Genomic DNA, 18,298 nt, shown 5'->3' with positions numbered 1-18,298 from the left:
GAATTTGAGACTTGAATCTGATCTTCTCAAATTGCAGTGCAATATATGGCAGTTACATCATCTGAAGAGCTTTCTAATAGGGAACAACTATTTTTAAACAATGACAATCCCTACCTTAAAAATAGTATTATTTAGTATGCAAACTTTGGAATCAAATTTCAAGGTACTCTTGGTCCAGGTACCATGTCAAACAGGTTTAGCCTCAGACATGCAGGAATGCACAACTCACTCTTGAAGGTTATACTCTAGATGACAGGTATCCCATTTGTGCTGGGTCTGACACCCAGAGTCAATGGAAGAAAAGATTAAGATCAGTGTCATGGTCATAATTTACACTGTTTCCCATTCCTTTCCCCCATACAGCCAAGTTTCTAATGCCCTGTAAGTGAAACATTGCCTCTATAGAAAATAAGGGAAAGCGGTATTGTCAATTATTCAGTTAATTTGCTTCTTACAGAAACAACTATTTTTATTTTTGGACTGGTTGTAAATATTACTGAGTCCTCCCCAGATCTCCTCATGCTTTTTGGGGTATCATATTCAACTTTATTTTAGGTTCACAATTCTCAGCCAAACTTCCGTTGTGGGAAAAGAGAGACATGATATGGAGAAATCACACAGAAAGAATGGTATTTAAGGCAAAGGAATAATTCTTTTGCTGTATTCACCACTAGTTAAAGCAGTTTCCATTTCTGGGGCCACTGCAGTTTATGGTAACATGAAACAAAAAATAAGTCAAGTCTTGGACAACTGAGCCTTTAAGACTATGTCAGAGAAATTTTTAAAAATATATTAAATAGACTGGAATATTAGAAAGAGCTGAAGGGTATTTAGAGATTTCTGAGTTCAACAGCCACCACTTATTCCTACCACCGCCATTTTCCACATGAAGAAACAGAGACAGAGAGACAGTGAAGTCATCATGACTCCATGATCAAGTGGTGGTCGAGCTGGGACCACAGCCCAGGTCTCCTGACTTTCAACCCAATGCAGTTTCCACGAAGGCAAAGGGGGTGATCTGATGACAGAGGGCTCTGGATGAACTGATCTATGTGACTATTCCTATCCTCTTAGCTACTGCCTTGTTTTCTGTACAGCAGGAAACATGGCTTTCCCTTCTGTCATCCTCCACTATGTGAACCATGTGCTATGAACTCCTGTTGAGTGTGTAGGTGCAAATTATTCTTGATGATTGTGGGAGATAAAAAGATGAAACATTTTGTTCAAGATCAAAAATTCCTTGACTTACACCATCTAATGTGGGTGCAGAGTCCCTCCATTCTGCACTTGAAAAGAGAATAGAAAATCATCTCTTCTGGGTTAGCTGGACATTGACTCTCTGAAACAGATGCTGAGATACGATGTCTTGAGATTCTCTCCAGATCCAGGAGGTTGCAAGTCTGGTCTACTTCTGGCTCACCCTTCGTTTCTCTCTAGACCTAAGCAAAGCTCTTAAATGAACCCCTTAGACTCCGCTATCGACTGCACTGTGTTTCTTCCAAATTCATACGGGGAAACCTTAACCTCCAATGTGACTGGAGATAGGGCCTTTAGGGAGGTAATTAAGAGGAGTTTGGGATTAATATATATAAAATTGATAACCAACACAGGCCTACTGTATAGCACAGGAAACTATATTCAGTATCTTGTAATAACCTATAATGGAAAACAATCTGAAAAAGAATATATATGTACATATATAACTGAATCTCTTTGAGGTACCCCGAAACATTGTAAATCAACTACATTTTAATTTAAAAAGTGACCAAAAAAAGCAGGTAGTTAAGGTTAAATGAGGCCATAAGCATAAGGACTTAATCAGATATAACTGGTGTCCTTACAAGAAGAGGACGAGACACCAGAGAGCATTCTCTTTCTGTGCACGCAGAGGCAAGACCGAGAGAGGACACAGTGAAAAGGCAGCGTCTACAGCTCAGAAAGAGAAGCCTCACCAGAAATCAAACCTGACGATACACTGACCTTGAACGTAGAGCCTGCAGAATTGTGAGAAAATTAATTTCTGTAGTTTAAGCCACCTCATCTGTGGTGTTTTGTAAATGTTCCCAGCAAAGTAATACAATTTTGGTACAGTGAAATGGGGTGCTGCTGTAACAAATGACTGAAAGTGTGTAGTGGCTTTGGGACCGGGTAGTAAGCAGAGGCTGGAAGAGTTCTGAGGTGCTCGTTAGAAGAAGCCGAGATTGTTGTGAACAGGCTGTTGGTAGAAACATGGAGGTCAGTGATTCTGGGGAGGGCTCAGGAAAGAAGAGAGCTGGACAGAAAGCTTCCGTCATCTGTTTTAGAGAGACACGTACATCATCATAAACAGAATGTTGGTGGAAATAGGAACATTAAAGGTGGTGCTGGTGACGGCTCAGTGGAAGTGAGGAATATGTTACTGGTCGCTGGAGGAAAGGCAATGCTTGTTATAAAGTAGCAGAGAATTTGGCTGAAGTGTGTTCTTGTGGAACCTGTGGAAGGGAGGACTTGAGAGCGGTGAAACTGGGTATTTAGCTGAGGAGGCCTCTAAGCAAAGTTTTGAAGGTATGGCCTGGTTTCTCTCCACTGCTTGTGGTAAAATGAGAGAGAAGAGAAACCGAAGAGGCTGCCAAGCAAAAAGTAACCAGAACTTGAAGATTTGGAACATTTTCAGCCTACCCACCTTGCAAAAAAAACAAGAAAGCAAAAGTGTTCTGGAGAGAGCTCTGGAGGTGTGGCTGGACAACCACGCTATCAAGAGATGGCCATGATCTTAATCAGCTATCTCAGCAGAAGCCTGGACCAGAGATGTGATTATACCAGCAGAGGCACTGCCAGTGTGAACCAAAGGAGACTGAGACAGGACGCAATAAAGGAAAGCTTTCAGACTTCTGGGATTCTACAGGACAGGGCAACAGAGCTATCTACCTGCACACCTGCTTTATCCTTCAACAAAAGGTTAGAATGACCCTGAAGGCAGTTCAGAAATGGGCACGGCTGCCACTCCTACCACAGACAGAGAGTTTACACTTGGGGGTAGGGGGTGGCTATCTCCTTGTTGGTTTCAGAGGGTGGGGCTACCTACTCCCTTTCAGTAGAGCCAGGCTAGCCCCTCCCAGTGACACAGGGCTGGGGCATCACAAAGACCTGTGGGGGTAGGGGCTGCCATCTAGGGCTGTGGAGTTGCTGCTGCCGCCCCAGTGGGCCCACAAGGCACAGCATTAAGCCAAAGAGGATTATTCTCATGCTTTAAGATCTAAGGACATCTTAAAAAAAAAAAAAAAAAAAAAGAGAGAGAGAGAGAGAGAGCAAGCAAGAGAGCGAGCGAGCTAATGGAATTTGCCTTGCTAAATTTATGTACTTGCTTGAGACCTGTCACCCTTTTCTTCTGATTTTTCCCTTTTGGAATGAGAATGATTTATCTTATGCCTGTCCATTGTATTTTGGAAGCAAATAACTTGTCTGTTTTCACAGGTTCACAACTGGAGAGGAATTCTGCCTGAGGATGAATTGTACCTCGAGTCTCACTTATACCTCATTTAGATGACACTGAGTAGGACTTTCAACTTGGATTGATGCTGAAATGGGTTAAGACTTCTGGAGCTGCTGGGATGAAGTAAATGCATTTTGTATATGAGAAGAACTCAGATTTCGGAAGGCTAGAGGGACAAATGTTACAGACTGAACTGTATCTCCCAACTTCTTATGTGGAAGCCCTTTGGAGATAAGGCCTTTAAGGAGGTATAAAGGGTGAGTGAAATCCTAAGTGGGGGCCTTAATCCAAGAGGACTTGATCCTTATGAGAAAAGGAAGAGACGCCGGAGAGTTCTCTCTCTCTCCACTCACATGGAGGAAAGGCCATGAGAGGACACAGGTGGTCATCTGCAAGGGAGGAAGGGAGGTCTCACTGGAAACCAACCCTGGTGGCACTCTGATCTTGGACTTCAGGCCTCCAGAAGTGTGAGAGAATACATTTCTATTGTTTTAGCTACCCAGTCTGTGGCATTTTGTTACAGCAATGTGAGCACACTAACACAGGCCCATTCTGACTTTTGCCTCCTTCCCTTGTTCACTGCTGTCCTCTATTCTTGAGGTTGCTAACCCTCTCTTCTCTATTTCCAAATCACATTCTGTATATTCCGTTTTAGGGGTCAAAATCTGCATAAATTTGTTTGATTGTTCCCAAGCATCAGTGACTGTGTATAATTTATTTCTTGCCCTTGTGACTCATTTTTTAAATTATGTTATATGTTGTCAGCAACGTGTACCTTACATTAAAAAAATTTACATATAGTAAAACTGGCTTTGTACATCAGATTTAAAAAATAAAGGGCTCCAAATAAACTGAAAGGAATGCAATAAACAAATGAGCAAGTATTTAAGAATTCATACCAACTACAACTTTGGATATTTATATATCATTTTCATAAGTTCACAATTCTCATTGTCTTTAATATGCAAGACACACAAAACAAAATTGGACAAAATAGTGACGTTAATCACTGAAAACTTTAAATTAAATTAAATGTCATTATTTTGAAGCTTAAAGAGAATCAAATAGGAGCTAAAATGTTTTAAGTCAGAGGGACTGATCAGACTTGCTTTTTAAACTTAAGAGATATGAATTATTTATAATTGGAATTTTTGGACACATATATATTGAAGTAAAGCACTCCACAACAATTTGTTGCCAGAGGTAGGATATTAAATAATCTAGCTTTCATGTAGTTTATGGTTTAGTAGGTGTATTTGCTAGGGTTGCCATAACAAAACACTACAGAATGGCTGGCTTTAACAACAAAAAGTCATCTGCTCCCACTCTGGGAGCTAGAAGCCTGAGGTCAAGGTGTTGGTAGGGATGGCTGCTTCTGAGGCCATTCTCCTTGGCTTGTAGACCATCAGCTCTCCCTGTGTCTTTACGTGGTTTCCCCACTGTCTGTGTCTGTGTTACAATCTCTTCTTATAAGAACACCAGTCATATCGGATTAGGGTCCATTTACATGACTTCACTTTACTGTAATTGCCTCTTTAAATGCCCTATCTCCAAATACAGTCACATTTTGAGGTCCTGGGGGTTTGGACTTCTACCCATGAATTTTGGTGGGGAAGAGGAGACACAATTCAGCCCATAACAGTAGGGATTTCTTCATCAATATATCTCACCACCAAAATCACTCTCTGAACTGAGTTAGAAGTTGTGAGTTAGAAGTTCCTCTATCCATAACAAGCAGAAAATCTAAGATTCAAACCAGGTCTGAGGACTGTAAATCCTGTCTATTACCACACACTTCTAAATTTTAATTTATATTAATGTATAATAATAATATGTTATATAATAATATAATAAATTATATTATTAGTTGGTTAAACATGTCCTATTTTGCTAGAATATGCAAGGGTAAACTATGGTTTGGCCCAGTGATCAAAAATTCCAAAGGAATTGTGCTGTAATTTTGGGGGCAGTTGAGTACATGCATTTGGTTTTCCATCTTGTACAAACATGATGCAGAGAGTGAAATGATGCTTGAGAATCCATGCTCTTTTGTGTCAACAGGGTCACATTTAGTTCACTGCTTCCTGAAAAGGTAAAGCAAGTAAGCTCTTAATTTGCTTTCAAGGAGGTCCTTAAGCACAGGGAAGAGAACCAAGCTTTTCTCTCTGGATCAGCTCTGGGATGGAATCACTGAGGTATTTTGATGAACTGCAGCAATAGAGCTTCTAAAAGAGATAAAATGTGTGTAGTGGAGAAATTGTACATACATACATGTACACACACATATATTACATATGTATATGTATGTGTATATATTATATACATATTTGTATATATACTATATGTATACATATATAAATATGTATGTATTATATACTTTGTTATATATATACACACAATATATTAATTATAATATACCCATATTATTTATATTTTAATTTTTATGTAATAATATTTAGATATTATATATATAATATTAATATAAACATAAGTTGGGGGCTGAGATGGTGCCTGGAGAACACACATATATACCAAACACACACACAAATAAATACATAATTTATGTACAGTATATATAATATTATATATATATGTCTGTGTATCTGCCAGGCACCATCTCAGCCCCCAACATATATTTAAACAGTTTTAATTAATGCTTTACTCTGTTCTCTTAGGCATTTTGAAGAGAAGAACTTATGCTGTATGCACACACATACCCCATTTTCAGTATTACAAAAACTACCTACTTTCTAGCAATAACTACATATAATAACTAGAGTAAAAAATATTTTTGCAACACTCCTAACCTGGAGGTGGGCTTTACACATGTGGGAAATTAAAGATGATTCTCCAACAAGTTGAAAATTGCCCACGAAGACTCTCTCTGCACTCAGGATTTGTAAGACATTTGTTATCTTCTATGGGAAACATCAGGTTGGACATTGCCATTTCCCATTGTTTTTGCAGATGATGTCCACAGGGAAAGCCAAATATGGAATAACCTGTGCAAACATTAATGGTAAGATTGAGTACAGCATAATGCAGATACCGGGTATAAGGAAGGTATGGACACAATGTAACTTTCTAAACAAGTGTTTCCATCCTCATCACAACCCCTGCCAAAGGTCAGGCTGCATGATGTTGCCAGCAATAACACACTGTATCCCGTGGCTTTCGTGCTGGCTCCTATTTCCTTCCTGTGACGTACAACAGTCTACTTATGATTACATATGGAAGAATTAGCAAAAAACCTTTCATCTGTATTTTTTTAGCCCTTGACGCACCTCCCTAGAATGCATATATTTCTGATTAAAAACAGATAAAAGGAATACACTGCTGTTTCATCTTGTTGATGCACACTTTAGATTGGAGTGTCGTTTGCCTTTTGACCCTCCCTCCCTCCCTCCCAGACAGAACTACAGAAGAATGCTCTTGCCTCAGTTAGCAGTTAGCAGGGTGCTTCTTCAAGAGTGGCTGGGCTACCTCCTTTAGAATGACCTAATCCTATACAGCTGTCTTTATCGATGTGGGTGCATTATGACAGATAATGGGCATTCATTAGTGTAACTGGGTATAGAACAATTTCATGGGAAAACAGAGGTAGAAAAAAAGGTGATTTCTTCACAGAGTGGGAATCAAAATCATTACACTACTCTTGCCAGATTAGCTAAAGGTTATACCCTGATATTTCTTCCCTGAATCTCCTTTTGTAATGCCTCACAGCCCTTGTCTGTCCATTGGTACTGGCCATGATGAATATCATGAAAAACAAAGCTAATGGACTGAACCAAACTAACTATGTTAGTGGAAAAGAACTCACTGAAACAATTCAAAATTAGATAACCATTTCTCATTGGGAATGGGGTGTCTGCATGAGAGACAATGAGAACAAAGAGCAAGTAACATTTCTAATTTGAATCTGACAACACAGGTGAGGTTAGCGGCATGTGGGACCAGACTTTTTTATCTGATGAAAACCATGCATCCCCATTACAGAGACAGAAGAAATGAGCCCCAGATTGGTGATAATTATTCAGCTCACTAATCCTGACCTCAGTTATGAGGCTCTGCTGTATTATTGAAGAGGGTTATTTTTCTTGGCTAAATTAAAATCAAAGTTTTGCCATGAGCAAGATCTTCACCACCCCCCACCAGCAGGCACCATGGCTAGACAGAACAGAGGTCCCATTTTGATGACTAGAATCAGGAACTCTGTATAGGAGGTAAAATCATGTTCTAGAATCTGCTTATAAGTCAAAATCTTGAGAATCTATTTAAGTGATGGTCTCCTTTTACCAAAACACACACACATACTTCCATGTTGGGGAGCCATGGTTTCCTAGAAGTGATGTCATGGGCCTTCATAGACTGGATGAATAACCCTGATGTCAAATGTATCTTTGACCCCACTTCTTCCTCTCCATGCTGGCAAAGTTGCCCCTTCACAGCTGTCCTCACCTCCTGCTTGACTCTCAGTACAGCCTCCTCACTGATCTTCTGCCCTGAGTAGGCCTGACCCCTCTCATTCCCTGGAGCCAAAGTCAAGGAGCAAAGGCACACACCTAGCCTGGTGTTCCTCTGCTTCCGTCCCTTGCAGGGTTTTCCTCCAGTCACAGGATAAAGCCCAGGTACCCCCACAATCTGGGCCTTATCTCTGCTTCTCCATCCTCACCTCTCATCACATCTTGACTGATACATAATGCCCCAGAAGTTCCAGAATTTTTGCAATTTCCTGCACATATTTCTTGAGTTCAGGTCATTATTTTTAGCAGTCACGTCAGCCTGAAACCCCTACACCCTCCTCACTCCCATTCTTTACTTGATTAATTTCCTTTGCACCTGAATAGCTCAACTCAGTTGCCTTTTCCACCAGCACCCTGTCCTGACAGCCTCTCTGCTAATCTTGGCCCATTTAGGTGTCTTGTTCTGGGCACCTAAAATGCCTTGGACATATCCATACTGCTTACCACACAGCATTCTAATTATCTGCTTAGGTTTCTGTCTTCTACACTAGACTGACTGTAAGCTGCTTGAGGGTACGGGCTTGTGTCTTGTTCTCTCTTGTCTCCCCAGGTCTTAATAATGTGCTTGTACAGAGTATAAGCATTTGATTGTCAAACGCATAAAAAATGAATATAGAAAATATGCTTAATAAATAATCTTTGATTTTTTTTGGATTCATGTGCTTCCCCTTTTGGGATAAACAGCAGCTTCTAAAATTTTTTTTAAATTAAAGATTCTTTAAATTCTATAGTGCTTTACAATTTGCAAAAGTCTCACACACGATTTCATATAATCCCATAGTAACCCTTTCTTTCCCCCTACCCCTATAGTGCGTCTCCCTCCTTCCCTCTCCCCACTGGTAACCACTAGTTTCTATATATCTGTGAGTAATAGTAGCTGTTCTTATACATCTTCAGGATGTAAGAGGAAACACATACAAAAATATAAACTAAATGAAACGAAACAAGTGAAAGGACTTAGTACAGTGCTTGGCATGCAGTAATGCTCAGTGCTGACTCTTTTCCCCTTTCTATTACATTATATAATTACATATAAATTGAACTTATCTAAGATTTTATTAAACAAATTCCTATAAAATGCAGAGATGTAATTTTATATTTAAAGTATGTTATAATTTATAAATTATAAGATAAGCTAAATTTATTTTGACTAAATCACATCTCAAAATAGAACTAAAAATTAAGGGAAAACTGTTTTATTGAAGTTACTCAATCAGCGACTGTTTCTTGGACAGTACAGCTACATGCCAACCACGTGCTAAGTGCTGGAGGTACTTTGAGGGGCAGGATTTGGTGGCTCCTGCCTTCAGGGAACTTACAATCGAGCGGACCTCACAGGACCTGAGTCCTCCATCCACACATTCTCAGGAACCAAGGAGCTTCCCGGTAAAATTGTAAGCACATGCTTCTAGATTCAAGTTAACTGTTACTTCACTCTTACTTTTTTTTTTTCAAATCCAGAAGGAAGTCACTATTTCTATTAAATGGTGGATGCCAAGGACAGGCATGGCCTGTAATTTTAGATCTTATTTAAGAATGACTCTTAAGGCACATTCCACACGCCATCCTTCAGGGGTGGATTATTCAACCTCAGCCTGATCCAGCATGCCCACAAGAAAGGAAAGGTGCAATTCCTCTGACTCCTTGGTCCCAGTCTACTCAAAGGTCATGTGGGGAGGAGGCTGCACAACTGTAGTCACATGGGGATGGGGATTTGGAACAATGAACTACAAGGACGATGTGCATGTTGGGAATTTGACTGTGAATTCCAGTTAGCCCTACTTAGATAAGCAGGCGCCGACTATCCCAGGAGATTGTCTTGAGGGCTTAACTAACTTACAGCTGTTGGAATATTAGAGAAATTCTCGAAAGACCCGAAATGGACATTGGGAGCCAAGTGTAATTTTGGGGGTCTGCCTTTCTCACTTATAGGCCCTGGGGACTGGCTTTCAATGTACTGAGCTTTTACACAATCACTTTTCAGTGCCTTGGTAAAATATGTCCCATGTGAAATGAGATTTGTATCTGTTTCAATGTTAATATCATAGGTACGTATGTATGAATTTAATGACATAGCAACAACAACAAAAAAACAACTTCAAGACATTTTAGAGCTTTGGTTAGCTAGTGGTTTGATTTTGTTCCCACTTCTTCACCTTCACCCCCGGGGGCATTTGGTCATGATTGGAGACATTTTTGGTTGTCACAACCAGGGTGACCGTGCTTCTGGCTTCTAATAGGTAGAGGCCAGGATTCTAGTAAACATCCTATAAAAATTCACAAGAAAACCCCCTCAATACAGAGTCATCAGGCCCAAATGTCAATTATGTGGAGGTTGAGAAACCCTGGCTTAGGCCTTGGAATAAATAAGGAATGAACTGACTTCCATTCTTGTTATTTTGTTACATATCTCCATTTTCAGCATGCTCCCCCAAATATATTCTAAACACAAACATTTAAATGAGATCTCCTTTCTCCAGGATCTCATAGAATTCATTTAGCAAGACCATGTAGATACCTACAAAATGTTAAATAAACAAAACAGAACAAGAAACAAAAATAAAGCAGTGTTAATTGCCAAATAAATAGTACAAGCAATCTTGCTAAGTGTTAAGAAATCGAAGAGATCACAGTAAAAATACGAATTTATATACTAAGATAATAAACTGTGAGGGCAGAGATTTGCTTTTTTGCTTAGCAAGATGCCTAGGAGTTGCTCAAAGTACTCAACAAATACTGCATAAATTCAGGAATAGATTTGGAGAGAGAGATCAAATACTTTCTAGAAGGTTGGGAGGAATAGCAAAGGTAGAAGTCAGGAGAAAGGACTAGGACTGATATATTCCAACCCCATATAGGAGAGTTGGAGCAGGGGTATAGGGAAAAGGAGGTTGGGTCACTTGGATTTGCTTTATAGATACCAGCAACACAGATTAGGGCTTCTGTTGGCTCCATCTTAATCCCAATCTGTTCCATTACTTGTGTGTTTGAATCTGGGGGTGTCTTTAATTGCCCTGCAAGGCGGATGACAAGCATGTGAGCATGAGTCTGTGTGTGTAGTGGGGGAGTGGAGTGTTGCATTATCTAGTCCTTACTGAAGTCTCCTCCTGTTTCTCTGGCCAGAGCCTTGGCTTTTTCTGTTCAGCCTGTGCTGAGATCTCTGGCGGTGTGTGGCGGTGACTCAGGGATGGGAGGGTGGGAGAGGAGCAGCCCAGCCTGGGCTTGGTCACTGCCTGCTGGGCTCTAGCAGGGTGAAGGCCACATTTGTCTGCATTCGGGGGATGCAGTTTTGCTGCCATTCTAACTGAGCAACCACTTACCCTAAAGTGTACAGCAGCTCTAACATGGTGAGTGGTCTCCCCATGGAAAGAGGACAAGGCAAGGGGCAGCAAAAGGGTTGCCTGAGTAACACAGTGTCCTTCTAGCCCTTCCTCCTCTACTTGGCTGGGGCTCTTTCATGGGTCACGCAAGTGGGGAAAACAAATCCCTCAACTCTCCACCAGGGCCACAGATCTAAGTGCCTTCTTGGGGTCAGAGGCAACACTTAGGCAGAAACAGAGCAGACCAGGACACGTGTTCCATCCTGCCAGACAGGAGATTCTTTCCAGGCCTGTACAGCTTTAGGGGCTACTTTTCCAACTTCACCTTCGTTCTCCTTTGGTACCAATGTCCTTGTGATACAGAATAGTTAGATCAGGCTGCAGAGCGCCCAGGACAGCTAGACACAAGACACCCAGAGGCCCCGGGGATAAAGTCAGGTTCTGAATAACCCCTGCCCCCAAATGGTTAGCCTATACCTGGTGGGGAGGGCACCTGGATGCTCAGGTAGTGACCACCTGGGAAGGAGGTGGAGTGACATGACATTGACAGCTTGCTCCATTAATCCATGAATAAGAATTATGCTGATACCCACGGATGTTATGAGAATAGTCACTGTATAACATTAACATGATAGTAACTTGATCCCATGTCCTCTTTCCGTGGCTGACGATTCTTATCATTATCATGTTTTAAAACAATTCTGCTAAGGCTGGGCTATCTCCATTTTAGAGGGGAGGAAATGAATCAGCCAGGAAAGTTCACTTACTGACAGCTGAAATGGCCACCACGTTTCCCACTAAAAGAAGTCACACTGTGCAAGATCTGAAGGACATTTACCAAGACTGACTCATACAAAATTGCAGATACACAACAAATTTTTTACACATAAAGATGGCAGTTTCATAGACTCAACTCAAATCACCAGTGCAGCAGACTGTCCTTTCTACCTTTTATAGTGTAAGGCATTTTGGGGCATTAATGTATTTCTCTGGAATAGGCAGACTTGGTTCTATCTCTACTGCAGAATAGATTTATTTTTCAATTCTAGGAAAGAAGCCCAGTCTCCCATGCTCGGAAGAATCATGATGCTCAACACGTGATTCCCCAGTCTCTCAGTCTGCAGCCCTGAGAGTCTTCACCCTGGAGGCACAGCCCTTCCCATTGGTTGAGCAACTCCTGACCCAGGCAGAGAGGTTATCAGTCTCTCCATGGGTGGAGTCTGGAAGTAGACTGGCTTCCCTGAGCCCAGAGTCCATGTATCAGGGATGAGCCCAGGGCATCCCACAGCCATCACTCTGTAATCCACTTCCCAATCCACGCCATGTCCCAGTCTATACAGCTCAGCATCTTCTGCCTTGCTTTTCTGAGTCACACTCACTCTGTTTTCCTTCTTGAGGTTTAGCTGTGCTGTGAATCCAAGGCAGCCTGGCATCTGATGAGCTTTTCAATCTTTCATCCTCTGGGACACTAGACTTGTCCCCAATATTCCAGCCACTGGCTGATATTCTGCTTTAAAATGGACGGGTCATCTAGACTTATGACACTACCTCCTCCATCTATGACCAGCTCCCCAGGTGTCACTAGCCCTGATGATGTCAGAGTTTGACATGCCCCTTTGGATATTAACCTTCTCACCTAGAGAGCCCCACCCCTTTGTGGCTTTCTCCAGAGGTTCAGCATGACTCACAGTATGAGTTTTCTCCTATGGCAGAGATGTGGCCTTCTAGGTGGCCTTCTGAGTCACTCTCGGATGGGGCAATGACCACTAACAGTTGACTTTGGGTACCCCTATTCCACTTACGTGTTGAGACAGAATTCCATTTTGTGATGGTGATTATGACACGGACACAGAAGGGGGCTGGAAGAAAACCAAATACTAACCAGTAAGAGCAGTAAGGGGAGAGCGGATTATAGAATAGATGATGGAGGGGGAAGGGGAACTGGTCATGGCTGTTGCTGTTACCCTGGGGCAATCCCAGGTGTGGTTAGGCTAGATGTGTGGTGAGAGAAATTGTGGAAAATGTCTTTTATCTACCCAGTTGTTTTACAAACCATTTTTCCCCCACAATCAGCTAGGAAGAAGCACAAAGGGTAAGGGGATTTTGGCACTGGGCTTTGTTGTGCAGTTCAGAAATGCTGTCTACCAAATAACAATTTCCTCTTTTCCCCTTCAGATAACAGGAACGATGGAATCATTCCAATTGATTTCTTCTCATTTTTTTTGCCACACATATTACAAGGTCATAAATAAACAACAGCTTATAAACTCATAAAAAGAAAAGAACACACCAAGAGTTTTTACCGGGTAAGCACTAAGCGTTTTTTTCTTCCCCTGATTTTGATTTGAGAAGGGGCACAAGATCCTGGAAGAACACTGACATAGGAATCATGTGACTGTTAAAAGATAACTGGGTCACATTAAAAATTTTAGGTCAGTTTGAGCAGAAGTTGTTTCCAGATGGGCTGTGCCAGACTGGAAGCGGTTAGGAGCACTACCAACAGGATCTTGGGAAGGGACTTTTACAGAGAAAAGGCAGAAGCAAAACAAGGAAAATAAGAAAAATACTGACCAGCAATGGCTTAAAGCCTAGCTGGCTGCTGTGACTGGTGGTCCCTAGGCTTGGACGTCCTAACCTTGAGGTGTTTGTTATAGGCTTAGATTTTGGCTTAAGATGACATTAGAACCCCTTAGTCTAATGGCCTCCTTGTTCAATCAGTTTAACATGATCCAGGTCCCTACTCTGTCCTTAACTAAGCCCATCACCTGTGGTGGCCTCAGTTTGCTCATTAACAGAATGTGAGGTTAGACAGATAATTCTGAGGGCAGACTTGACTGCCCCTCATCAGTCAGTGCGGGTTGGTGCTGCACCCTGAACTCCTCTAGCATGCATTCTTAATACACCCTACCCCATTCTGCAGCTACCAACACACATATTTCGATGAGGCTTAGATCTAGACAGAAGGCTGGATTCATGTATTAGATTTTCAAAAGTATTTTCTTATTTTGAAGATTTCAAACATATTGAACAAAACAGTAATAGATTAAAACTCCAGGTACCTATCACTCCAAATTAAAATTTAACGTTTTGTAATATTTGTTTCAATTTTTTAAAAAAATTAAAAATTATTATGGTTTTCCTATCCTCCTTAGAGGTAACTGCTACCTTGAGGTTGGTATTATTTCTGTCCATATTATAATGCACTGAATACCTGCAGATGTATCCATGCAAAACAGAGTGTTGTTTCTTGCATTTAAAATTTTATATAGTGTCAAACTGTTTATATCAATCTGCAACTTGCTTCTTGCTATTAAATTTACAATTTTGAGACTTATCCATATCGATACTCCAGGACCCATGATGTAGTTCTAATTCATCCATTTCAACTGTCATACAGAATTTCATAGTATAGACATCCTATAATTTATTTATTCACCTGTTTGATGGCCATGTAGGATATTTCCATTTTTTAATTATGACAAATGATGCTGCTGTGAACATTTTGTGCATGTCTCCTCGTGCACCTGTGCAAGAATTTCTCTAAAGCACATACACAGGGGTGGAATTTCTGGGGTACAGTGGAGGAAAAGATTCAACTTCACCATGATTTGAGAAAATGTTCTTCAAAGCAGGTATACCAAATAATCCTCCCAACAAGAGTTGCTGACTTCTCCCCAGATTCTTGTTAAACTTAGTACTATAAAACTTGGGAACTGCTCCCAGTCTGATAGGTATAACATGTTACCCCATTGTGGTTTTAATGTGCATTTGCATATTCATATTTTTTTTTTCATTTAGATTTCTTTTCCCGGGAATTTTATATGCTCCTATCTGCATCAATCAGAGTCCCAGCAGGAAATAGATGGCATACTCAAATTAGAAATAATTTAAAGGGATTGTTTACAAAGGTGAAGGCATGGTTTTTTGTTTTTTTTTTAATGGTTAAGGGACTCTACTAGTTCTAGTTTGCTATAAAGGTTTTTATTTTTTATTTGTTGAGAGAGAATGACATCTGTTTCATATAATTTTAAAGGTCTCCTTTCTTTTCTTTTCCACTTTACTCCTGGCAGTAGGATTGTGCAAATGGTTCTGGGACAGCAGGCATCTTTGAATTATCCCTCCAAAAAGGGTACCACCAGTTAAGTATCCAAGAAAAATCCCTCAATCCTGCTATCTTCATTTGCAAAATATGTTGTGCATCTTTTCAAAAGGGTGATATTACCACCCTCTCATGTAGAGTATTTCTATTCATTCATTTGAAATTATATCTCTCTCTTCCTTCTACTTTTCCTCCTTCCTTCCTTTCCTCTTTGAAGTCAGTCAAACTTGGGTCCAAATTCCAGCTCTGTCACTAAGCCTCTCCAAGCTACAATCACGCTACAATAGCTTCCTTATCTGTAGGAGAGTAATAGTCTCTACCATGAACATACATATACATATGCATAGACACATATACAGACATATGACTAATAAACACATGCAAACTGGGCACACAGCAGATACTCAGCAAATGGTCCCTCTTTGTTGCTGCTATGATTAAGCACCTACTACATGCATAAAATAGGCACTAAGGATAGGAGATAAATAAGGCAGAGAGTCTGCTTTACAGAAGCATTTAAACTTATTTATGGACCAAGAAGTACAACGATGTATTCTAGTCACCAAGACAAAAGTCTGCAGAAGGTGAAAATGGAGATGAAGGGAGGAAACTGGGAGGACGTCCATAACAATCTTTAAGAGGAGATGACAGTGAAGCAAAAGCTAATGAATAGGTATCTCCCAGGCAGATGGGAGAGGGGGTTCTCCAAGCAGAGACAGCAGTATGAGCAAAGCGGTATGTGTGAAGTAGCCCATCATATTTAGAAGCAAGCAGTTTGGTACATACAGTGCAAGTCAGGAGAAGGATGGTTGGGAAAATGTCAAGTAGGAAAGAGGGGGTGGGTAGAGGCTTTTAAATGATATTATATGGAAAATGCATTTTGAATAAAGTCCTGTACACATGAAAAGCTATTGAAGAGTTCAGAGTAATATAATCTGACTTGCATTTTGGAAAAAAATTTTTCTAGCATCATTTGGCAAACTAAAAGGATTTGCAGAGTGTTTAAGGGTCTGTGCTCCGTGGACTGACAGAGTTGGAATCCTTGGTCTCCCCACTTACTAGTTTTGTCAATTTTGGCAATTTATTTAACCTCCCCAAGCCTTAATACCTCTCTCTGTAAAATGGAAATAATTATACGGTTATCTCATAGAGTTGTTGGAAGATTTGATGACATAATTCACACAGAGCACTCGCGGAAAGCCTGGCATCTAGTCATCAAAGTTGGGGAGTAGAACCCCAGGAGCCTTCCTGAGTCTGTGAGTCTCTGGACCCGTCCTGCTCTAGCCCAGAGGAGCACTGAGTCTTTTGAATTGCCCCAGTCCTCTGTATCAAGGTCGACACTACTCCAGGTTGGTTATGGGGCTGAGTTAATTCTGGAAAGGAAAACACAAAATAAAACAGAAATAAAAGACAATATCAATTGAGGAAGAGTTTATGATCTCTTTGTGTGATGGAACAGAATGCACTAAAAACGATTTCAGAATATTTAAAATGCAAAGATGCCAAGTGGGCATAATGCTAAGTGGAAGGACGTTAAGAGAATGAATACAGTTAATGTGACCTCTCTCTGGGAGCCACTGCCGGATGAGTCAGTCATGGACATTATGTAATTCATCTTTATGACTTGCATCCAAGGAAAATGCTCAGCGCCAGGCAAAATATTCCATCTTGAACATCTAAATTCAAGACCAGTGAATGGCCTTCCTATCCATAATGGCCTGGTCCTTGCTGCAGAATGGGAATCCTGGAGAAAGGATGGAAGTAGAAGAATGGAAATGGTGTAACTGGAAATACTTCTCTTCCTGGCATTTCTTCTCTAGTCTGGTATTCACCCTATTCCAACAGACGTTAACATGGCTCACAGTTCTTTGGAAAATTTACAGGCATTTCCACCATGAAGCTCAGTTAGCTTGAATGGTTTTGGAAATTTTGTCTGGAGAATAAAGGTTTAAGAGAAATTATTTCCAATGGTTCTAGGAGAGAAGAACAGATGCCCCTGAAGAAATTGATGTAAATCTGTGTTTCTGCACATTACAGCTGGCCAGTCTCCTGCCAGAACAGGAACTTCAGGGGTGCCCTCAGACTCCAGCTAATACCTGTGTGTGTCTGCCAAATAACTGAAGCCTCTTTGACAGTGACCCTCAGACAGGATGATTTGCTAACTGGTTTGGGCTCCCGTCGGGATGTGCTTCTTTTGAGTTTTTGTGGGAGACTATTTTTGTTTTGTTTTGTTTTATTTTTCAAAGTGAAGTGAAATCATTCAAGGAAAAGAGAGTCAGAGCATGTCTATACACGTGTGGTTGCAGACAGGGACAGATTCTGAACAGGGTGCCCCTCAACTCATACATCTTGTGCAAACGTGTACAGCTGGGCAAGGTCTATGATCTTGGGCAAGTCCCTTTGCCTCTGTAGCTTCAGATCCTCATGCTAAAAAAGGGGGTTGGGTCAGCAGGTTCCTAAATCCCCTTTCAGTTTCAAAGGCTATGAATTTCTCTTATTTGCCACTGCTTATGGATGCTTAAAATCAAACAAAAATCTACACTTATTTTCTAGGAAATGTATTTACCAGCTTCACAAAAAGGAATCAAGGAATAGAAAACAGGAACAGCAACTCTACTGAAAAAGATTTTTACTTGTTAAGGGTGAATGGGATAATGTAAGGCAAATATGTCCTTGGATGAAAATTTATAGAGACAGTGATTCTTACAGGATGGGGAATAAAGGAAGGGGGATGGGGTGGGATGAAGGCAAACCATACCTGTAGGTTAAATCTGGCACACTGTCTGTTTTCAGCAGAGAAGTCATGGACGAAGATCTGCGTTTTGGAGAATTCCTTCCAGCACAGTGAAGGATGTTGACTGGATGGGAAAGACAGATCAGTGTG

Source organism: Camelus ferus, chromosome 3 (assembly GCF_009834535.1).
Source record: "Camelus ferus isolate YT-003-E chromosome 3, BCGSAC_Cfer_1.0, whole genome shotgun sequence".
NCBI classification, from domain to species: Eukaryota; Metazoa; Chordata; class Mammalia; order Artiodactyla; family Camelidae; genus Camelus; species Camelus ferus.
This window is presented reverse-complemented; position numbering follows the sequence as displayed.